The 26,109-nt window shown below is 39.7% G+C and overlaps 1 protein-coding gene and 1 non-coding gene across 17 annotated transcripts in view; both read right to left on the bottom strand.

The window, feature by feature from the left end:
• The window catches only part of LOC115212854 (dedicator of cytokinesis protein 3), a 301,286-nt gene that overhangs the window by 262,918 nt on the left and 12,259 nt on the right, over positions 1-26,109 (bottom strand). The gene's annotated exons all lie outside the window — the stretch shown is intronic.
• On the bottom strand, positions 6,936-7,135 carry LOC115213550. The gene has a single exon (XR_003881807.1). It is a non-coding gene; the product is annotated as a U2 spliceosomal RNA (small nuclear RNA).

A 26,109-nucleotide genomic window follows, 5' to 3' on the forward strand; every position in this document is an offset into this window, starting at 1 on the left:
TTTTTTGAGAATTTTCACAGCCGTCCTGAAAATAGAGTGTAATACTGCAATCCCTTTCAGCTGGAAGATGTGGCCATGCAGGAGCAATTTTAATTATCTCAGTTTTGTTCCCTTTTCTTTTTCTATTTCTTTCAATTGGTACAACAACACAACTTCCTCTCTCCCTCTCCCTCACACCATCTCTCTCTCTCACTCTCTCTAGTTTAGTCCTTCCCTATTCAACGCTTCCTTTCTACACATCCCCTTTCCTTTTATTTTCCAATTGTGTGCCTTAGTGTGTCTTAGTCAGAGGGAGGCAGGGGGTGGGGTCAGTTTACATGACCTCAGCAAGCTACCCCACCCCAACACCCACTAAGATCAATGACCATCAATATACTTCTGTGGTTTGACATCAGCAAGAAAAACAAGTCAGAAGGAGGGGTGATGGGTGGGGAGGTGAGGAAAGGTGGTTCCAAAACATTTCCAGTTCTGGAAATGAAGGATTGAGAGAAGTATTTAGTGTGAGATTTGGGAACAGGGAGGCAAAGATATGAAAAATAGAGGTGGGTGCATAATATGGGCCAAACCTTAATTTTTCTGTCCTCCTTCATTCCTTACCTTTTCTTTCTCCCCTCCCACTATCATCCTCCCTCTCTTTCTCATTATCAGTCTTTCTTTTTCCTGTTACACTTTTTTTCCCCCTTGCTTTTATTTACATCTCTTCTTTCTCTTTCTCACCTTTCCTATCAACATTTTCATTAATCAATATTTTCCATACAGCCATCTCTTTTATCTTTGCGGCCATGCTGGGGCACCACCTTGAACAGTTTCGTCAAACAAATTGACCCCAGTACTTTTTGTTATTTAAACCAGATATTTATTCTTATTTCTTTATTGCCCACAAGGGGCTAAACATAGAGGGGACAAACAAGGACATTAAGTCGATTACATCGACCCCAGTGTGTAACTGGTACTTAATTTATCGACCATGAAAGGCAAAGTCAACCTCGGCGGAATTTGAACTCAGAATGTAGTGGCAGACGAAATACCACTAAGCATTTCACCCAGCGTGCTAACGATTCTGCCAGCTCGCTGCCTTAGATATTTATTCTATTAGTCTCTTTTACTAAACTGTCAAATTATGAAGACAGATAAACCAACACCAGTCGTCAGAAACACACACACACAGATACATATATATGTATATATAATTATGTATGTAGGGAAGCTCTGGCAGAAAAATTTCTACAGGAAATTTCATACATGTATTCCAGATTCTGGTTTTGTTATACGTGTATATTCTTTTACTCTTTTGTTTCAGTCATTTGACTGTGGCCATGCTGGAGCACTGCCTTTACTCCAGCAAACCAGCCCCAGGACTTATTCTTTGTAAGCCTAGTACTTATTCTATTGATCCCTTTTCCAGAACCGCTAGGTGACGGGGACATAAACACACCAGCATCAGTTGTCAAGCAATTATGAGGGGAGGGGGACAAGCAAACACACACATATATACAACGGGCTTCTTTCAGTTTCCTTCTACCAAATCCACTCACAAGGCTTTGGTCGACCAAAAGCTATAGTAGAAGACACTTGCCCAAGGTGCCATGTAGTAGGACTAAATCCAGAACCATGTGGTTGGTAAGCAAGCTACTTACCACACAGCCACTCCTATATATACATGCAACAGGCTTCTTTCAGTTTCTGTCTACGAAATCCACTTACAAGGATTTGGTAAGCCCAAGGCTATAGAAGAGGACTGCATAGCCCAAGGTGCTATGCAGTGGGAAAAAACCTGGAACTAAGTGGTTTTGAGAACACAGCCATGCCCACGCCTCTCATATATTTGCACCCATCTGATGGCCCATACTTAAATACATTAATATAAATGATGGTCTTTTGTATTCATTTTGAAAAATGAGGCCTCCAGCTGAACTGAATTATTGTGTCAGGCAAAGAGTTCTGAAATGATGTGCTGTGGCACGTTGGGGTGTCATAAGAATTATCTTGGTGCAGTTCCACAGCATGGCACCTTGGTTAAGTATTTTCTACAACAGCTCCGAACTGACCAAAGATTTGTGGGTGGACTTGACAGATGGAAACTGAAAGAAGCCCATCATGTATGCGTATGTCTCCTTTGTCTTGAGATCACGTGATAGTCGCAAATGAGTGTCACTGTCATACAAGAAGTGTCATTTGTTTCCAGTATTCTGCAAAAACATGTCTGGCCATTGGGAAGTGTTTACCTTATACTGGAAACAAGTGAGAAAGGGTTGGCAACAGGAAGGGCATCTGCTTGTAAAAAAAACTTGCCTCAATAAACTTTGTCCAGCTCATGCAAACATGAAAAAGTTAACACTGAGCAAAGACCACCACACACACACACACTTTTATCCTTCTCTTATTTTATTTCTTTGCAGCAAATAAGGTTTTCCACTTTTCATTTTTTTTCTACTACCTTTCTTTTTTCATTTTCTCATTTCCAACCTGCATCTCTTTCTCTCTCTCTCTCTCTCTCTCTCTCTCAAAACAGACACACACACACACACACACTTTCTTTCCCTTTGAATTTCTCTATTACTTACCTCTGTTCCTTGCTCTTCCACTCTGTGAGTCACAAACCATACACAATACAACATGCAAATATCAAAGAGGCCTATTATTGACAAAACCACAATTCATGCGCATCACAGTGTCTGCATAATAATACAACACTTGTAAAGCTATAAACTGTATCACACGCACTACTACAAAGACATACAGCATTAGCATTAAATGCCCTTTCACTTGAAAGGCATATGAACAAAAGGAGGTTGTGGTGTTCATGCCTTTCTCAAAAAGCATTTGTGGAATTTGTGAAATAGGTAAGCATGTGAATTGAACCTAGCTGGGCAAACATGCTTCACCAAGAACTTATTTAACCTGTATCACACAATTATGCACATATATATACACACACACACACACACACACACACACACACAAACATACACATGCACACACACACACACACATACATGCATACACATACACATGCATATACACACACATATACACACATACATGCAGCCACGCACACACACACACACACTCATATAAATATATACAAACACACACCATTTAAAATTACATTTCACAACCAAGATACAGCTTGAAAAAAGAAAGAAAAGAAAATTTACTTCTTTTTCCAAATTGAAAATATATGCAAAGATTTGAGGTGGTCATAAAAACTAAGAGATAAAAGTCTTGTATCGGACAGGAGAACATTTGCATAATAAAAACAAATTAGCATAAAATATGAACAGCTTCAATGACAAGGTCAATAGGTACAAGAGACAGCCTCCCAACAGATTTACTTGTATTTTCTCACACTAAACACAGCTTCAGTCTTTATTCCATCAATTCTAATTATTTTACCAGACTGTGTATGTGTGTGTGTATGCATCTTTCGACTTTTCCTACATCACTTTCCAAGATGACCTCAATAAATAAGCTTTTGAAGCCAGATTTATATTAGAGAGAGAGGCAACATTTTGTTTGGATTGCCTGCAACTTATGGGAAGCTATCTCCTATCATTTATTTGTTTTTTTTGCTTGTTTCATTCATTAGACTGTGGCCATGCTGCAGCACCACCTTGAAGAATTTTACTCAAACTAATTGACTCCCGGTACTTATTTATTTATAAAGCCTGGCACTTATTCTAACATTCCTCATTGCCAAACTGCTAAGTTACAGGAACGTAAACACAATGACACCAGTTATCAAGAAGTAGTGGGGAGATAGAGGAACAAACACACACACACATACACATGCTCACACACACATATACATGCGATTGGCTTCTACTATAGCCTCGGACCAGCCAAAGCCTTGTGAGTGGATTTGGTAGATGGAAACTGAAAGAAGCTTGTCGTAAGTGTGTGTCCATGGGAAGTGACTTTGTGCCTGATGAGAGGTTAGAATATAATAGAAGGAGAGAGGTATCTTTCGTACAGAGGGGGTACTTGACTAACCTAGTAGGACAAGGAAGGAGAAATAGAGTTAGATAGGACAGAAAGAGAGAGAGAAACAGTGTTGGAGATGCATCAGGATCTACCCACAGGTAACAGTGGGGGAGGGGGAATATAAATGGTAGAGAGGGGAGAGGGAAGGGTGTCCCACAGGAGTGTAAAGGGAGATGTTTAGGGATGGGGAAGGAGTGACTGTGGCAAGTGATGGTGAGTGAAATCAGAGAGGCTGGTAGGGAGGTATGGAGAGCATGTGGACAGGCATGTGAGGGAGAGTGGGAGGAGGGAGGAGGGACCTGCAGGGGGTAGTGATCATGGGTGGTAAGATGGGTGAGGAGGTGTGCTGCAAGGGAGTTTTGACAGAGGATCAGCAAAACATCTCCAGTGGATTCGAACTCATGAGCCAGTGGATTTGATAGATAGAAACTGAAAGAAGCCCGTCATATACGTGTGTGTGTGTGTGTCCGTGAAAGGACAGAGATAGCTATCTTACTACAGAGGGGATACTTGGCTAACCCAGTAGGACAAGGACAAGCCTCTAAGATGAACAACATTGAACCCCTAAGCATTTAGATTTCTCTGTCAAATGTAACATTTATTTATCCACATTGCTTAGAACTAACCATGCCGTTATCTTGTAGCTTTGAAATTTCAATGATGTAATTGTTTAGTTTTGGAATAACATTGTAGAGAAGGTATGAGAAGCCAGATCTGGCCAGTTTGAACAGAAAACAGATGGCCTGATATGGCCGGTTTCAATGCTAAAAAGTTAAGAGAAACCAAATCAGCCATTTCTTCTAAAAACCAACAAATTTCCTTCCCTATTTAGATTCCTTAATCCATGCCTCCTTTTGCATTTTTAACCAATTTTCTCTTTATCTATTTATCTCTCTCGGTAGACTCACCACCCCAGGAGACTTGCAAAAAATTACTCTTATCCTACACTTTTATCACCAGCAGAGTTTTCTCAATCATATTGCCCCATGATAAAAGATTAAAGAATAAGACGAAAAGGAAGTAAAAAAAGAAGAAAAAAAACACAGCAAAAAAAAGCCAATGTAGAAATAATATCCAAGTAGAATATCTTAAAATGTACTTAAATGATAAGACAAGATTAATTACTAAAAGAAATAAATACATTGATTATACACACACATACACTTTCTCTCCAAACACTTCATCCAGGTGGAATGGTTCAGAGAAATATAGTCTTATGTATGGAACTAGTTCTTAAATCTGAAAGTCTGTTTCGCTAATATCAGAGTTTATCAAGTCTAGGTCCCTTAAATGTGAGAATGTCCGCTGGGTATAGGAGATATTTGATGTTAAAAATGTATATCCATAGGTACAGGAGTGGCTGTTTGGTAAGTAGCTTGCTTCCCAACCACTAGGTTCCGGGGCTCAGTCCCACTGCATGGCACCTTGGGCAAATGTCTTCTACTATAGCCTCGGGTTCACCAAAGCCTTGAGAGTGGATTTGGTAGATGGAAACCGAAAGAAACCCATCATATATAATGTATATGTTCATGTGTCTGTGTTTGTCTCCCCCACCATCTCGACAACCAATGTTGGTGTGTTTACATCCCCGTAATTTAGTGGTTCGACAAAAGAAATCGATAAAATAAGTATTAAGCTTACAATAAATAAGTCCTGGGGTCAATTTGTTCAACTAAAGGCAGTGCTCCAGCATGGCCGCAATCAAATGATTGAAACAAATAAAAGAATAAAAGAATAGGCATGGATGTGGCTGTGGGGTAAGAAGCTTGCTTCCTCCCATCCACATCGTCATACGGTTCCTGGTTCAGTCCTACTGCATGACACCTTGGGCAGGTGTCCTTTACTATAGCCTCAGGTCAACCAGATCCTTGTGAGTGAACTTGGTAAATGGAAACTAAATAAAACCCACCATATAATGAGTGTGTGTGTGTGTGTGTGTGCATGCACCTGCTTGACAACACGCTTGAACCCCACTGTGCTTGCCAACCGGTGCTGGTGTGCTTATGTCTGTAACTTAGTGCTTTGACAAAAGGAGACTAACAGAATAGGTACCAGGCTTTGATCATTTAACATTCAAACCAACTGAATCCAGCCAAAATATTCTGTTTTATGTTCAACCTAAAACTAAGCAATCACATCATTAAAATCTCAAAGCTACGAGATATCGCATGAAGAATTGATCAGAATGTGAATAAATAAGTATTACATTTGACAGAATAATCTGAATGCTAAGGGGTTTTAAAAAATAAATACTGATACTGGGGTTGATTCATCCAACGAAATTTCTTCAAAGCGCTGCCCCAGGCCTGGCCACAGTCTAAGGACTCAAACAAGTAAAAGATAAAAGATCTTCAAAGAGCATTTTCTGGTTCCAACAACTTATTTAAATTTCATAAATTATGTCTTTTTAATTCCAATATCAAACGGCGCCATCATTTAGCGTCTATTTTCCCTGCTGGCATGGGTTAGACAGTTTGACTGGAAATGGTAAGCCAGAGAGTTGTACCAAGCTCCAGTCTGGTTTGGCATGGGTTTTATGGCTGGATGCCCCCCTTTCTGACGCCAACCACTCCAAGAGTGAAGTGGGCATCTTTTACGAGTCACCGGCATAAGTGCTTTTATGAGTTATCAGCAAGGGTGCTTTTACAAGTCACCAGCATGGGTGCTTTTAAGAGTCACCGACACATGGGTGCTTTTACGAGTCACCGGCACACGGGTACTTTTTCGAGTCACCAGCACACAAGTGCTTTTACGAGTCACCGGCACGCGGGTGCTTTTACGAGTCACCGGCACACGGGTGCTTTTACATGTCACTGGCACACGGATGCTTTTACGAGTCACCGGCATGGGTGCGTTTACGAGTCACTGGCACACGGGTGCTTTTACGAGTCACCAGCATGGGTGCTTTTATGAGTCACCAGCATGGGTGCTTTTACGAGTCACCAGCATGGGTTAAATGGGCTGATTCCTGAAAGTACTGCAAGACCAGGCAAACTTGTGGAAAAGGCAGAGCAAGCTCCTAACTCTTCACCTTGTTCTAAAAATCAGTTTAATATCGATGCCCATCACCCAAATAGGGACCATATCAGATATTAAGCTGATAAGAACAGACACTACCATTTGATCTTAGCCAAAAGGCAGCAGCTGTTAAATTTTTAATTCCAAAATGGCAGAATGACCAGCACAGACAAAATGCTTAGCATTTCTTCTAGCTTTTTATGTTTTGAATTCAAATTCCACTGAGGTCAACTTAACCTTTCACCTTTTCAGGGTCAATAAAATAAAGTACCAACTGAGCACTGGGGTCAATGTAACTGACTTGTTCTCTCTGCCTAATGTTGGTGCCCTTATACCAAAATGTAAAACTGTTAATTTTTTTTAACCACTTCCACCGTTTTAGCTTAAAAAAAAAAAAAACTTTCATAAGTTCAAAGTTTCTGTTTTTATTATTTTTCAAAAATTTACAGCTCTTTCAAACATAAATTTTCATGATCATTTACTGTCCTCGTTCCCTGCAGGCATGGGCTTCGCAGTCCTTTGGCTTGTCAGCTCCTTTCAAACCATGCCAGCAGGGAACAAGGTCATTAAACAATAACAAACTATTCTTGAAAGATCTCTGTAATTTTTTTTTTTTTTTTTTTTTTTTTGGTATTTCAAAAGAATTTTAGTTTCCCTCCAAATTTATGCAATAAAATGTCTCTCAACCAATAAGTAAGCTATCTCTTTCTCCTTCACCCATGACACACACACAAAAAAAAACATCAGATATCTCACACAAAATAACCTACCTGTGCCCATTATGTTTACTTGAAAATGCTTGATATTTTAATTTAAGGTAAAGAAATAAATGACCTTGGTGTAAATTTATGCTTGGCTTTTATATAACCCTTCCCTGTTGTTAGACAAGATTATCGCTGTTCACTTGCCAGTCAAGCAACATACAAATGAAACTAGCTTTCAGCACTTTTACTATGCTCTAATTCCTTTCAACACAGGAATGCATACTACCACATTTCATTTTCTCATTTCCTTTCTATTTATTATTATCATGATGTTAAGTCCTCTAACTGGTGACATTTAAATAACTGCGCAAAAAGTGGTCCTTTCAAAATATCCTGACATTTCTCCTCTTTCATAACAAAAGAACAGCAATTCTAAGCTAGTCAAAGAAAGAGACTAGGGAATTACAACAAATCTAAACTAGTCAATGATACAGACCTAGAAATTCTATTTTTCAGAGCATTTCTCACATAAACTTATATTTTCTAAGATTTCCCATTTTCTTACTGTTGTGATAAGTTCAGTTGAGAGTGTGAGTGCTGACTGAGAAAACTTTTTTTATATATGTTGTAATATCCAAGACTACTTTATATGATCTATCTTTTTAGCCCTAATGTAGTATTATGTGATTTGAGGGAGATTTGGCTGCTATATCTAACAGCCTCAGGCCATATTAGTAGTAGCTTTTGACAGGTGTTCAGTATTAACTTGTAAGGTAAGCTCATTTCCTCTTTACTTAGAAGCTTCGATCTCTTGGCAGAAGAATAGAGATAAGTAGACATTCACAACGGCTAATGAGCCAAAAACCAGTCTTTCCATAATGTCCACAGCTTCACACAGTATTTAGCACATACGCCTCCTCCTTACATTGTGGATTCCATAGGCAGAAACTGAAAGAAACCTGCCGTATAAGTGTGTTCATCCTTCCCCACTAAAAACATTCTTTAAAGTGATGCCCCAGCATGGCCACAGTCAAATGACTGAAACAAGTAAAAGCTAAGTCATACAATATGCTTTAGGGTTGGGTTAGGGTTAATAAGAATTTTAAACAGTTTTAGAGGAGCAAAATTAACCGATGCCCTTTCAGTACAGAAAACAGAGAGCAGTAATGATTGTTATACAAACTATGTGGAAATAGGCACAGGAGTGGCTGTGTGATAAGTAGCTTGCTGCACAACCACATGGTTCCGGGTTCAGTCCCACTGTGTGGCACCTTGGCCAAGTGTCTTCTACTACAGCCTCAGACCCACCAAAGCTTTGTGAGTGGATTTAGTAGACGGAAACTGGAAGAAGCCCATTGTGTACGTACGTACGTACGTACGTACATACATACATACATACATACATACATACATACATACATACATACATACATACATACATACATACATACATACATACATACATACATACATACATATATGTGTCGGTGGCACATAAAAAACACCATCCGAGCATGGCCGTCTGCCAGCCTCGACTGGCACCTGTGTCGGTGGCACATAAAATCACCCACTACACTCTCGGAGTGGTTGGCGTTAGGAAGGGCATCCAGCTGTAGAAACACTGCCAGATCTGACTGGCCTGGTGCAGCCTTCGGGCTTGCCAGACCCCAGTTGAACCGTCCAACCCATGCTAGCATGGAAAGCGGACGTTAAATGATGATGATGATGATGATTCCCTCTCTCTCTTTCGGAGAGGCACTGAGCAGCTATACGCACACATACACATACGGCAGTAACTTCCGCCTACCGAATTCAATCACAAAGCTTCGGTCGACTCGGGGCTATAGTGGAAGACACCTACACAAAGTGCCACGCAGTGGGACTGAACCCGAAACCATGTAGCTAGGAAGCAAGCTCCATGTATGTATGTATGTATGTATTTGTGTGTCTGTGTTTGTCCCCACTGCCATAGCTTGACAACCGATGCTGGTATGTTTATGTCCCTGTAACTTAGCAGTTCGGCAAAAGAGACCAATAGAATAAGTACTATGCTGGGATTAATTTCTTTGACTAACACCCTTTAAGACAGTGCTCCAGCATGGCCGCAGTCAGCATGGCCACAGTCAAATGACAAACAAATAAAAGAATGAAAAAATATGTTGATGGGCTTATAGTCAATAAGTCTCTCTCTCTCTCTCTGTAGTTATATAAATTCCACACAATCCTGCTTTCACATTTTCTGGACTATTTATAAACACTCACTGAATTGCCATGGGTGACACTCCTTACTTCAAAAGGATCGATTCACTATTATGTAATATTCTCAGAATAATTAACCTCCTCATTTCAATTACTGCTACACTTATCATTGTTTTCAACAGCCACTTTTCCATACTTGCATGGGTTAAATGGAATTTGTTGAAGTGGATTTTCTACAGCTGAAGACCCTTCTTGTTTCCAACCCTCGCCTGTTCTCAAGCAAGGTGATATTTTCCCATGGCCAGACATGTTTCCATGGAAGATTGGAAATGAAGGACACTGCTTGTAAGACAGTGATACTCATTTACAACTGTCAAGTGAATTGCTGACAACATATTGTACACATTAAAAGTTATCAAACCTATATTAGTCAGTGATAAATATAATTTATTTATTTTCCAATTATTGCGGAATTTTATTTAAATCCTCATTCTCTCATTAGCAACTTTCTTCATTCTTTTTTCTTTTACTTGTTTTATTGCAGCCATGCTGGAGCACCGCCTTTAGTCGAACAAATCGACCCCAGGACTTATTCTTTGTAAGCCTAGTACTTATTCTATCAGTCTCTTTTGCCAAACTGCTAAGTTACGGGGACGTAAACACACCAAAATCAGTTGTCAAGCGATAGTGTGCAAACAAACACAAACACACAAATACATACATACATATATATATATATATTATATATATATATATATATATATATATATACAACAGGCTTCTTTCACTTTCCGTCTACCAAATCCACTCACAAGGCTTTGGTTGGCCCGAGGCTATAGTAGAAGACACTTGCCCAAGGTGCCACAAAGTGAGACTGAACCCAGACCATGTGGTTGGGAAGCAAGCTTTTTACCCCACAGCCACACACACACACACATACAATATATATATACATATATATATATATATATATATATAATCTTTTACTTGTCATTGGACTGGTCATACTGGGGCACTGTCTTGAAGTGGTTTAATCAAACAAATCAACTCAAATACTTTTTTTTTTTAGATATATTGTGTGTGTGGCTGTATGGTAAGAAACTTGCTTACCAACCACATGGTTCCGAGTTCACTCCCACTGCATGGCACCTTGAGCGAGTGTCGTCTACTATAGCCTCGGGCCGACCAAAGCCTTGTGAGTGGATTTGGTAGACGGAAACTGAAAGAAGCCCGCCACATGTGTGTGTGTGTGTGTGTGTGTTCGTCCTCCCACCATCGCTTGGCGATTGATGTTGGTGTGTTTACGTCCCCGTAATTTAGCGGTTCAGCCAAGGAGCCGATAGAATAGGTACTAGGCTTACAAAAGAATAAGTCCTGGCGTCGATTTGTTTGATTAATTGTAGTGCTCCAGCATGGGTGCAGTCAAATGACTGAAACAAGTAAACGAAAGATATAAAAAAAAAAAAAGAAGAATACTCATTCTCTTAGTCTTTCTTGCTGGACGAGCAAGTCACGGGAATGTAAAGAAACCACCACCACTTGTTAAGCGGTAGTGGGGAACACAGACTTTCAGTTTCCATCAACCAAATTCATTCACAAAGCTTTGGTTGGCGACAGTTAAAGACACTTGACCAAGATGGAGAGAGAGAGAGAGAGAGGGAGAGAGAGAGCATGTATGTGTGCACACGTATTGTGTTGTATTTAATTACTTGTCTCAGTGCGTCAACAGCACAAAGTTGTCGACTGATATGCAGCATGTGGTGATGACTCCATTTGTGCGTTAGTTCTACCAAACGGTGTTAAAAGTGCGAAGTAGAAAAGAGAAGGGGGAAAAAAACGATAAAATTATAGAGAAGCTTCAACACAGAGACAAACTGAGAAGAGGAAAGAAGAGAAAAGCATGAAGAAAGTGGGGGCAGGTGGGGGTGGAATAGCATGAGTGAAAAAAAAAAAGTTACGAGAATGAGGAAAGAGAAAAGAATACAGAGTGAATAAGCGAAGACGAAAGAAGAAAACTGTGTCAGATGAGAAGTTAAAAAGATAAAAAAAAAAAAAAAGTCAACTAGTTGCTTATATCTCACATTTCAATTAATTATTTTAGTTGCAGAATAAACTAAAATAACTGAAGAAGAAAATATAAGATAGAAAAAGAGGGGAAAATATGCTAAAACAAGAATAATACATTAATGTTTGTATAAGTCAGCCATTGAAAAGGATATGATCTTAGTGTCAGGATGTGGGACAATATTATTATTCTTACAGCAATGTCAGTCAGTCATATGATTGTCACCCTAACACACATCAACAGGCCGAGTTTGATGAAGAATTTGCGGCAGATTCTGGTTGCTAACGTGTATTACTCTTTCGAGGAAACTATTACATGCTTCGTGTCAGCCCCTTAAATTATGCCTTATGATTTAGCTGTGATGGGAGTTATTGCTAATTGTTAATGACTTATGTTTAATATCGGTTTCAAATTTTGGCACAAAGCCAGCAATTTTGGAAGGAAGGGTTAAGTCGATTAGACTTATCGCTCCTGAAAGTATGAAAGGTAAAGTAAACATAAAAACGTATAAAATGCTTCACAGCATTTTGTCCGGGATGCTAGCGATTCAGCCACCAGGTCCCCTTCCTTCGATGAAAGTATGCATGCTTCAACAACAGCCCCTAAAATTGTGTGTTATGATATGATATGTCAGTGCATTGGAATAAGCACCCAGTACACTCTGTGCAGTGGTTAGCACTAGGAAGGACATACAACCATAGCAACCATGCTGAAGCAAACATTGGAACTTGGTGCAATCCTCTGACTTGCGAGCTCCTGCTGAATCATCTAACCAATGCCAACATGGAAAATGGATATTCAATGGTTATGATTCTCCATGCTCACATGGATCAGACAGAATTTATTGAGGCAAGTTTTCTATAATTGGATGCCCATACTACCAACAACCCTCACATGTGTCCAAGAAATGTAAAATTTCCTCATGGAAGACTGGAAACAAACAACACCACTTGTATGATGGTGATGCTTGTTTACAATCATCGCATGATGTTAAGGAAAGGACACACACACAATAAGCCTTCTTCTGGTTTCTACTAAATTCACTCAGGGCTTTGGCCATGTGGACTCTGGGTCAGCGCCTAAGGCACCATGTTGTGGGACTGGATTACACGTTTAGGAAGCAAGCTCAACTACCCATCCATGCCTGTCCCAACTGATTAAAAACATTTCAGCTGTTTCCCTCTCATCTTTTGTTTTATTAGCTGTGGAACCTAACACTACATTGTGTCCTTTCCTATGATGGTGGTATAATATGGTTGCCATTCCCCACCACCGTAGGTTGAGTGACCAGACTGAGAGACTCCCACACTGACCAAGCTGTCAGTCCTCTATGATTGATGGTAGACATTAACAGTCCATTAGATCTTTTATACAGACCCCTTGTGTAATACGAGAAGATAGCTAAGACTACACTACAGCCAATGTAGTCTTCTGTATATTATTTAATGGCCAGCTTCCATGCTGCCATGGGTTGGACAGTTTAACAGGATCCACTGGAGCCATGGACTGCATCATGCTCTATTTTGGCATGAGGCATATAGTTTCTATAGCTGGATGCCCTTACTAACACCAACCACTTTGAAATAATACATTTCTAAATCTCTTAAAGAAATTTATGCAGTAGCGGCACGATAAAGCGATAATATGCTACTTCAGACTGATGATGAGCAATGACCCTGAAACTAGTCTCTGGTTGCTGGTTTTGCTGGGTGGAGGTGCTTATCTCCACTTTGAAAACATGAGGACACAGGAAATGTGTCAAGTCCAACAGGAAACAGTGCTTCCTAGGGCTAAATAACAGTAGCCTTCTTCCCTTTCATGGGACTGTCATATTAAGTTGACAACATACTATCACTTTACTAGTAAAGTTGTCATGCAGCTTCCAAGACTAACTGCATGGAGACCTCACTAGTGTTGCTGGTATGAAAAAAGTACCGTGTGTGTGTGCATTTATGTCATAATAAAAATAATTTTACATTAAAGAATAACTCAATACTTTTGGCTGAATATAAATTTATTATTCTTTCACAAAAATAGTATTGGCAACGACTTCTAAGTTTCGACCAGCTAAGCCATCCTGGCTTAGCTTGCCAAAACTTTGAAGTCACTATCAATATTGTCCTTGTTAAAAATATATACCATACCTTGATGCTGTGTAGACTGAGATCCCTGCTGGCTGGTCCCTAATATTTAAAATCAAGGGTTAATATTTATGCAAATTAGTATCCCCAATCTACTGTAGCTACAGGGTTTCTTGAGTCTATAAACAGATTGGCTAATTGTTTTTTGGGAATTGGTCTCTGATGAGAACCCAATCAATTAAAGCTATTCATTTTCTCAGAGAAACAGCTAATTAATCCTGTTTATAAAAGGTACTGTATAGACTCCATATAACAATTGCTATTCAGTCAGTAGATTTAAGGCAAAGTCGGCTGCCATTTCCACCAGTCAGTATGAACAGAGAGAGGATCAGGTGTAATGAAGTAATCCAAGACAGGTTAAAACTACTGAGTTATTCATAAAATCTGATCGGTGACAGGGGTGGGGGGAAGACTGCCCATAAACTGACTTGTAAAGGTCACCGTTTTCATTGTGCATAAGTAATTAATAACTCTGTTTACTTTGGTAGACAGACAGACAGGTGACAGATAGATAGATAGATCGACAGAGATTGATCTCCAATCAATGGGACAGCCTATTCTATTCTTTACTTGTTTCAGTCATTTAACTGCAGCAATGCTGGAGCACCAGCTTTAGTCGAGCAAATCAACCCCAGGACTTATTCTTTGTAAGCCTAGTACTTGTTCTATTGGTCTCTTTTGCTGAACCACTAAGTTACAGGGATGTAAACACACCAGCATCAGTTGTCAAGCAATTGTGGGGGGAGGGGGCAAACACATACACACACACACACACACACACACACACACACACATATATATATATATATATATATATATACAAGGGGCTTCTTTCAGTTTCTGTCTACCAAATCCACTGTCAAGGCTTTGGTCGGCCCGACGCTATAGTAGAAAACACTTGCCCAAAGTGCCACGCAGTGGGACTAAACCTGGAACCATGTGGTTGGTAAGCAAGCTATTCACCACACATTAACGTGCAAGTGGCTGAGTACTCCACAGACACACAAACCCTTAACGTAGTTCTCAGAGAGAATCAGTACAACACAGAGTGTGACATGGCTGGCCCTTTGATTTACAGATGTGAAATTAAATGTTTGGCTCAAAGACACAATGTGCCACCAGGAATTGAACTCACAACCTTACAACCAATGAGCCAACATACCCTAACCACTGGGCCACATGCCTTCACCTGGGAGCTCTACCATTTCTGGTAATGTTGACACGGTAAAGAGCATCTCACTTCTACACAGAAGATACATCAGTGGTTCTCATCCAGGGTCAACTATAAGATTGGAGGTGGGGGCCTCACGCTAGCAAAACAGTAAACTGGGGATCCACAGAAGCATTTTAAGTGTCCATGTAAAGTTTTCATTTTAATGTATTTATTGCTAGAAACGAGTTTCTTTCTCTAAAAATTTACAGAGTTTAACCTGCACAAGTTAATGCTTGAAAAACAAAATAAGAATTTTGAAAAAAAGAATCTCTAAAACTAGTTTTTAAACATTGAATGGCTAAGGGGGTCCACCAGAAAAAATGATAATGAAAAGGGTCTGTAGATCAGTGCTCCACAACCAGTGGCAAACTGGTGTGCCGCAAGACAATGCCAGGTGTGCTGCAGCGGAACCTGAATATAATTTTTTTCCCTGTACTTTGTTATATTTTTAGTTCAGGTGTGCTGCCGAATTTTTAAAAGAATATACAGTGGGGGGAAATAAATATTGTCGAGAAGAATGGGAAAAAATTCCTAAAGAAACATGCGAGTCATTAAGAACTAGAAGAAGAGATTGGTTGAAGTAGAACTGAATAATGGTTATGCTATGAAGTATTAAATCAGAATTATCAGTTATTTATGTTCTGTATGAATACTTTTTGCACCTCTAAATGTTTATAAGCAATAATAAATCTCAGAGCGAGTTATAAATAGTAGCTACAACGCATTGTGACGTATATTTGCCATTTAAATATGGTTAACCCCTAAGGGTGGATGCTACTGTAGTTTGTAGCCCCAGGAGGACACCTCCTGGGTGTCTATGGCCAGCTGGAGGAGGTGTCCTCCTGGGGCTACAAACTACAGTAGCATCCACCCTTAGGGCTTAGCCATATTTAAATGGCAAATATACGTCACTAAATATTTATAATTGTATATAAATTCATTAGTTACTATAATTTTGCATATTCTTAGTTTATGCATGTGTATGCAAATATAGTATTGGTATATCCCATTTATGTTCATTAGAAATTAAATAAATAAAGAATTTTGGCATGTACGAATATTTATTTCCTCCCACTGTAAGTGTACTGCAAGTGTACACTTTTGAAAAGAATATAAGTGTACTGCAAGTGAAAAAAGGTTGCAGAGTATTGCCGTAGATTGAAAAGAAAAGGGGGATTGAGAGCCACTGAGATACATCAACTAAAGGCTTGTTATGACGGTTCATCCTTATCACTAATACAAAATAATAACACCAGCCACTAGCAGCAGGTCTTGTGATATTTTGTAACTGTGTTTTGTGGGATCTTCACATGCTATTATCTTCTAGCAGAATAGAAGCCTGGTTTGAGAGAGAGAAAGAAAGGTTGGGGTTGTGAAGAAGATGCAGCTGTAACAAAGTGGTACTCCTACTTGACAGAAACTGATAGCATGATATGTCAAGTGATATAGAAATAAAAATAACTCATTCAGATGGAGTCAGACTTTGGTATGAGCCATAGATTCGTGACCAATTATTATCATAAGACTTGAGAACAGCATACACACATACACATAATATTATCTCAAAACACTCCTTATTTACAACAAAATTTGGCACTAGGCAAGGCCCAAGGTTCTTTTGGGTTTTTTTTTTTTTTCCTAAAGTAAAGGAAAACAGAATGATGCTCTTCCACCAGAATGTTATCTGGTGTGAGAGGTTAGGGTTAGCTTCAACTCTTGTTTTGATTATACAACTTGAGACATTCCCCACATTCAGTGATGGTTAGCTAAGAAATAATTGGGGGGAGTGCCTAGTTGATTACATGGGCCTCAGTGGTCGACCCCAAAAGGATGAAGGGCAAAGTCTATTATAGTAGGATCTGAACTCAGAACATAAAGACAGACAAAATACCAGTACGATTTTGCCTGGACGTGATTCTGCCAGCTCACTACTTTAATAATAATAATAATAATAATAATCCTTTCTGCTATAGACACAAGGCTTGAAATTTTGGGGGAAGGAACTAATTGATCACATCAAACCCCAGAACTCAACTGGTACTTAATTTATTGACCACCGTGTGCTTTGGTCATCCATCTGAACATCGATCGCTGACACTTTCGGCCGATCTGTCCAGGTTAGGCGTCCCTACACTCACACACTATCAATGTTGTTGCTGTTCCCACTGCCTCGCGCACGGTTGAACGCACCCATCCATATCTAAGAATTGGGTTTATTACAGGTACGACCTGGCTTCTCTGTGACGCTAGTGATGATGATGATGCTAGTGATGATGATGATGATGATGCTTCCATGCTTTCTGAGATTCGCCAACACTACACCTGATTTTCTCCCCTCCAGACACACACAAGCATGTATCTGACTCATACATTGTTCGCTTTCCAGACATTTGTACATTACTGCATATACTCTATACGCACTTTCTGACAAGTTGTGGTGCACCTGAGCACTGTATACAATAATTTCATTATTATTATTATGATGAAAAGGATGAAAGTTGACATCAGCAAAATTTGAACTCAGATTGGAGTGACAGGCGAAATACAGCTAAGCATTTTGTCCAGTGAGCTAACAATTCTGCCAGCTCACTGCCTTAATACTAATGATAATAATAATAATAAGTGTGGTAGTGGTACCAATAATTGTTGGAGCTCTGGGAACAGTGAGTAAAAATCTCAAGTACATGGAACAAATAGGGGCTGCAATAAGGGTGGAGCACTTGCAGAAAACAGCACTACTTGGAACCGCTCAAATACTCCAGAAGGTGCTCGAAAAATAAGAGGTGTTACATTAGTTCACTGGTAGTGAACAGCTGACACTGTAGTACATCTCCAGAGTTAGAAGCTGTGCAAAGGCAATGATAATAATAATAATAACCTGACAACTTCCTGTGTTTTTGTTTTTGTTGTTATTTATTTTATTTTTATTGAAAATATATTAAGTCTTAGAACTGGGAAATTTGATCTGGTAATCAAGAAAATCTAAAGTAAAAGGAAGTTATAGATCGCTGCTATTAGATATACATACACTTATTTTACATAGGCACTAACACGAAAACATGCGCCAACATATCCTCAAAATACACACATTGATACCTAGTAATACCTATTCATACAGACACATACACACACTCATGCGCACCCACGCACACACACATAAATGCTAGTCAACTAAGAGATCTAAGATGAGGTAGATGAAACAAATTATAGCCTGCTACCATCTTATCTCACCCTCCCTCATCCATCAATAACCGAACTTGCTAGCCACTTTTTCACTTGAATTGGCACAGCTAGTTATGGAGAAGAGAAACACACAGACACACAGACAGACTGTGTGTTGTATTAGTAGGTTATACTAATTAGGACACTTCCAGCACCCCACCACCACCACCATTACTATCAATCTTGGCTACCATCATTATACATACCACTATCATTTCAATACGCCTTCTATTAACATCAATTTATTTCCAACTACCTTAACTTATCAACAATGTTAAATATCACTCTATGTACTCTGTGTATGTGTGTGTGCATACATACTTTCAAACATAAATAAATACAATATATACATTCATTAGATACACATCTATATCTAAGCCTAATAAGATTACCTATGAAGAAAAACCAAACAATACCAAAGTAAGTGATCCCCACAAACCCTGAACCCACAAACATTTTCTACCTTACAAGACTACGGGACAACCCAGAATAACAAGATTAAAATAAAAGAAATTTACAAAACAAGCGTAATGTATGTACATTCCCATCATCAGCTGCCCATACAGTTATCATTATGGTTTCGACACCTAGGCAGTGCCATTCAATCCAGGAGTGGTGTCCACAGCAGTAAAAATTTTAAAGTTGCCTGGGGAATCCACCAGCTTATTACTAAAAGTAACAACAGAAGAGTAAAGAAATAGTGATTATTTATAGCTAAGTAACTTGCAGAGGCAAGTGGTACCGTTTGAAAGCTCCACATACTGGACACTAGCAGGCTTATGGAGTCATCAGGAGAGAATGCATGCCATTGAAGGGCCTTTCTCCCAATGGCATTATTGTGCACCAACTACCCCACACCTCACTGAGGAGGCCCCGCTTGTTAGATCAACTGGTTTCTAGACTTCACTCAATATTCTTCTAGCCATCACTCATTGTCTCTTTTTAACCAAATCCAGTGGCTTGCCTTCTTCAATGTAGTCTGGATATCACTCATTGATAGTATTTGCTTTCAGAGTTAAGACTACCAACAACAACCATCACATCACACTGTTTCCAATGAATCCTCAACATCCAACATTGATTGGATAATGCCTCTCTGCTTTCCAGCTTGCGTCTTTTCACATTTCTCAAGGAATATAGGTGCAGGTGTAGTGTATAGGCAAGTGTGGCTATATGGTTAAGGAGCTGGCTTCTCAACTATGTGGTTTTGGGTTCAATTCCACTGTACAGCACATTGAACAAATGTTGTCTGTTATTTACCTGAGACAACCAAAGATTCAAGTGGATTTCATAGACAGAAACTGAAAGAAGCCTATTGTGTGCGTGTGTGTGCGCACGTGTATACGCACTCTTGTCTTTGATATTATGTCAGGTGATTATTTTAAATTAATATCATCATACATGGAGTGGCTGCATGGTAAGAAGTTTGCTTCCCAACCACATGGTTCCTGGTTCAGCCCCACTGTGTGACACCTTGTGCAAGTGTCTTCTACTATATCCTTGGGCCAATCAAAGCCTTGTGAGTGGATTTGGGAGACGGAAACTGAAAGAAGCCCATCGTGTATATATATATATATATATATATATATGCTCCGCTGGGTGTGTGATGTCAGTGTGCATATAAAACAGAGTGTAAGTGCCCTGAGAGAAAAGTTGGACATGAGAAGCATCAAATGCGGTATGCAAGAGAGATGTCTGTGCTGGTATGGTCATGTGTTGCATATAGATGAGGACGGCTGTGTGAAAAAGTGTCACACCCTAGCAATAGAGGGAACTTGTGAAAGAGGTAAACCCAGGAAGAAATGGGATAAGGTGCTGAAGCATGACCTTCAAATGTTGGGCCTCACCAAGGCGATGACAAGTGACCAACCAAGACCTTTGGAGATATGCTGTGTTTGAGAAGACCTGGCAAGCCGAGTGAGACCGTAACTGTGGCCTACGCCAGTGCAGCATAACCAGGCCATTTAAAAGTACCCTTCCATCATCAGGCAATAAACTGCACTTGCAAAGACCTGTTGAATCAAGTGAAGTCATTGTCGTGGCCGATACCAATACCACTTGATTGGCACCCATGCCGGTGGCACATAAAAAGCACCATTCAAGCGTGATCAATGCCAGTGCTGCCAGACTGGTTCCCATACCAGTGGTGTGTAAAAAGCACCATTTGAGCGTGGTCATTGCCAGTGCCACCTGATTGGCTCCTGTGCCAGAGGCACATAGAAAGCAACATTCAAGCATGGTCGATGCCAGTGCTGCCTAACTGGTTCCATGCTGGTGGCACGTAAAAAGCACCATTCGACGTGGTCGTTGCCAATGCCACCTGACTGGCTCCTATGCTGGTGGCACATAAAAAGCACCATTCAAACATGGTTAATGCCAGTACTGCCTAACTGGCCCCTGTGCAGTGGCACATAAAAGCACCTGCTACACTCTTAGAGTGGTTGACGCTAGAAAGGGCATCCAGCTGTAGAAACTTTGCCAGATCAGATTGGAGCATGGTGTAGCCTTCTGGCTTGCCAATCCTCAGTCAAACCATCCAACCCATGCCAGCATAGAAAGCGGATGATAAACAATGATGATGATGATATGTATATATGTATTTGTGCGTCTGGGTTTGTGCCCACCCCCCACCATCACTTAGCAACCAATGTTGGTATATTTACGTCCCCGTAACTTAGTGGTTCGGCAAAAGAGACTGATAAAATAAGTACTAGGCTTACAAAGAATAAGTCCTGGGATCTATTTGTTCAATTAAAGGCGGTGCTCCAGCATAACCACAGTCAAGTGACTGAAAAAAGTTAAAGAACAAAAGAATACAAGGAGTGGTCATGTGGTAAGAAGCTCGCTTCCCAACCACATGATTCCAGGCTCAGTCCCACTGCATGGCACCTTACGCAAGTATCTTCTACTATAGCCTCGAGCTGACCAAAGCCTTGTCAGTGAGATTTGGTAGACAGAAACTGAAAAAAACCCATCGTGTGTGTGTGTTTGTATGTCTATGTTTGTTCCCCTGCCATCACCTGACAACCGATGTTGGTGTGCTTACATCCCCCATAACTTAGCAGTTCCACAAAAGAGACTGATAGAATAAGATCTAGGCTTACAAAGAATAAGTCTTGGTGTCAATCTGTTTGACTAAAGGCGGTGCTCCAGCATGGCCGCAATCAAATGACCACGAAAACAATGATGATGGTAGTAATGACGGATGACAATGATGGTAATGAACACCAAAGTTCATTATGATGATAATGACACAAAGACGATGATGATGGTAATAACAACGATTCTACTGATCATGGAAATGGTAACGATGTATCATCGGAATGGGAAATGAGATGCAGTAATGACGACATCTTGCAAGCATTAGCCATAACATCATCAACGGAAAGTCTTTTCAACCTGGAATCAACCAAAACAAAACTAGGTCACAAATTCACCTTACCATTTAGCTTAGTTCCAACTCTACTACAGTGCCTACCACAGAAATTAAATTAAATATTGATTAATTGATTGACTGATTGATTGATTGAATCTTGTGAAACAAATATTTTTCTCATCAATAAATTCTATAAAACAAATGATTTTGCTTGTTTTTCTTTTTTGTTGTTATTGTTGGATTGGGTTTTATCTTTTAGAAAATTGCAAATAAAAGATGGGGTTTTTTTTTTTTCCATTTTTCTTGCTATTTCTATGACCTCACACCACACAGACTTCTCTTCCATAGAAACACTTCCTGTTTCCTATTCTTGGCTAATGGTTTCAACACACCTCCGCCATGTCTGTCTACTACTTCAATATCTGCTTTATTTAGAAGGTCAGCCTATCAACTCACTCGACTGGATTTAAAAATTTTTTTAACATAATTGTTTAAGGAAGAATGGGGGGGATATGCATGCATGGGTGTGTGCATGCATGCATGGGTGTATGTGCACATGGACATGTGTATGCATACATTCAGGGGGGGTTCATGTGTATGCATGCACAATTAAATGTGTCAGTGCATATAAGTGCACATGCCTGTGTCAAATAAGGGTGAATACTGTGTGAAGTTGCATATTTCAAGATTGCATGCATCAGGTGAGGGTGCATATGCTAAGAGAATGTGCACACATTGCAGGTACATATATTACTTGAGGGTGCATGTGTGTGTATGTATACACACACACGTTCGTATGTGTGCATTTATGTCTCTGTAACTTAGCGGTTTGGTAAAAAAAGACTGATAAAATAAGTACAGGCGTTTTAAAAAGAAATAAGTAGTGAGGTCAAGTCATTCGGCTAAAAACATTGTTAAAGGTGGTGCCCCAGCATGGCCGCAGTCTAATAATTGAAACAAGTAAAAGATTAAATGGTGAGGTGATAATGAGGAGGAGTCTCTAAAACTAACAAATTAGTTAATCAATTGATCGAAGCTCCAATATCAATTATTGTCTGTTTAGATAATTAGCAATTAGACAGTGATGAATATAACACTGTGTTGGAGGAAGAGTAAAACAAGCTGTTTGGGGGAGGGGGGCATGCGAGAAATTCTGTCTCTTGGGAGTTGGCACAATTAGCGTTACTCGGGGTAAGAATGTTCCAGATATTTTGAATAAACTGTGAAAATTTAATGCTTTTGAGTTGTGTTTATATTATAAGCTGCTAAAATATTCTTCATGTATGTGATAGTGCCATGCAAACTGAACCATACAGAAGAATGGAGGGAGGATAAGATGTACTGAAGATGAGTTCTTAGGCTCAAAAGACAGTAATCTAAACCAAATGTTCCGAAATGACTGCCTTGCAAGATCTGATGTCAGAAAGCTCAGCCGCTGGTGGCGTTTGACTCATGTCTTGGCATCAAATGAATCTTTTTATGTTAAGGGGCGGAGCAGAATTAGTTAACTGACTGGTGACAGTTGAGGATTAGCAACAGGAAGGGCATCCAGCCATAAAATGATGCCTCAATAATAAATATATGTTCAACCCCTGCTAGTCATCATCATCACCAGCATCATCGTCATCGCTTAACGTCCGTTTTCCATGCTGGAATGGGATGGACGATTTAACTGGGGACTGGTAGGTAGACCAGGAGGCTGCACCAGGTTCCAATCTGATCTGGCAAGGTTTCTACAGCTGGATGCCCTTCCTAACGCCAACCACTCCAAGAGTGTAGTGGGTGCTTTTTACGTGCCACTGGCACGGGAGTCAGTCAAGTTGTGGGGGGTGGGGAAGGACTGGTACCAATCACATTTCAATGGTGCTTTTTACATGCCACTGACATGAGAAGCCAGTCAGGCAGCACTGGCATCGACCACAGAGGGAGAGAGAATTGATGCACTGTTGTAAAGCGGTCTTTTGCCACTTTTGTGCCTGTCTTTTGACAACAGTTGTCACTTTGACAGATATTGTTATATTCCAAAGTCATCGACAGAATGCTTCTTTCTGGCACTGTACAACCCCCAGACATACAGTATTATTATCCTCAAAAGGTTGGATCGTCAAAACATCCACTCAGCATCACAGTATAATTACTATAGCAGCACAGACATAACGACTATCAACACAGTCGACACGTACTCTCGACCTTCCTGACCTTCTCCCTGTCGACCAGCTACTAGTCTATATTTAATGGCTGGCTATTACCACTTTTCACAGGCAGGAGCATACAGTTTCACTGTACAACATGCACAAACATTGAAAAATATATCAAGAGTATGAACTCAGTGAAGCTACAACACATTATAAGACTGCAGTAAATCCAGGAGGAAAAGTCTTGCATATATATAAGAGGCTAAAATTCTACAGCAACATAATTAATAGAAAAGCATAAATTTTTAAAAGAGTTCAAAATTTAATTATGCTCAACAGCTGTTTCATTAGCAATAAACATCATTAATTGCACAATTACACAAAGTATGAACTATATGAAATCTTTGCTTTTCTACTTTGTATTCTTCACACACACACACAATTATCATTATTTTGTCCACTTAACCATGCTTGCATGGGTCGAACAGACTTGGAGGTAAGATTTTCTATAGCTTGATGCCCTTCCTGTTGCTAACCTTTATCTTTTTTCAAGCAAGATAATATTTCCCCCTTGACCAATCATGTTTTTCATGGAAGATTGGAAAGGAACAACTCACTTGTATGACAGTGCTGCTCATTTACAACTATCACACGAAAATCACCCAGTCCACACTCTGTAGAGTATTTGGTGTTAGGAAGGCAATCCAACTGCAGAAACCATACCAAAGCAGACAGTAGACCTTGGTGCAGCTCTCCAGTCTTGCCAGCTCCTGTCAAACTCTCCAACCCATGCCAGCATAGAAAAGGGATGTGCAATGATGACAACGATGATACATACATATACACACATATGTAAATCTTTATCCAAGCATAGATATCTAAAATATTTTCTCAAAAGATCGACACACTTCAGTAAGCACTTTTACTGAGTTTTGAAGTAAAATTTCAGCAAGGAGAACGAAGATCTATATTTGCCTTTCATCCTAGTTGGATGGTCGATAAAATATGTAGAAATAACACACTGCGAAAAAGGAAGAGGTGGGGGCCAATTCCATTGGCTATCCTTTCCCCTGACTACACCCACACACACACTAAATTGGCTTTGTGGCAAGTCAAAGAAAATCATTATTTTAATAACAAGAGGGTGGTGGATGCAAATTTGATTAACCCGCCATTCATTAGGAATATAAACTTGCAAAACAACAAAAGTAGTTTTATGCATCAGCAACCTTTCTTTTTGCTTGTTTTTTGTCAATAAAGCTGAAAGGAACAAACAACCAAACACAAAAACATGTGCAACAATATTATTGTTATTATCATTATTATTATTATCATTATCATCATTATTATTATTATTATTATTTAAGGCAGTGTATTGGCAGAATCGTTAGCATGCCGGGCAAAATGTTTAGCAGTATTTCGCCTGTCTTTACATTCTGAGTTCAAATTCAGCCAAGATCGACTTTGTCTTTCATCCTTTTGGGGTCGATGTAATCGACTAGCCCCCTTCCCCAAATGTGAGGCCTTATGCTCCCAGTAGAAAGGATTATCATTATCATTATTATTATTATTATTATTAAGGCAGCAAGCTGGCAGAATTGTTAACATGCCAGGCAAAATGTTCAAATTCCTCCAAGGTCGATTTTGCTTTCCATCGTTTCAGGGTTACGCTCCCATGAAATTGATGGCTTTGTGCCAAAATTTGAAACCATTATTATTATTATTGTTATTATTATTATTATTATTATTAAGGCAGTGAGCTGGCAGCACACTTGGGCAAAATACTCAACAACATTTGTTTTGGCTCTTTACGTTCTGAGTTCAAATTCAACTGAGACTAATTGACTTTCATCCTTTCAGCGTCAATAAAATAAGTACCAGTTGTGTACTGGCTCAATGTAATTGACTCATCCCATTACCCAAAAATTCCTGGCCTTGTGCTTATGGTAGAAAGGATCGTCATCATTATCATTAAAATAATCATTATTCTTTTCTGCTCTAGGCACAAGGCCCGAAATTTGGGGGGAGGGTGCCAGCCGATTATATTGACCC

The sequence above is a fragment of the Octopus sinensis genome, linkage group LG6, assembly GCF_006345805.1.
Source record: "Octopus sinensis linkage group LG6, ASM634580v1, whole genome shotgun sequence".
Lineage (NCBI taxonomy): Eukaryota > Metazoa > Mollusca > Cephalopoda > Octopoda > Octopodidae > Octopus > Octopus sinensis.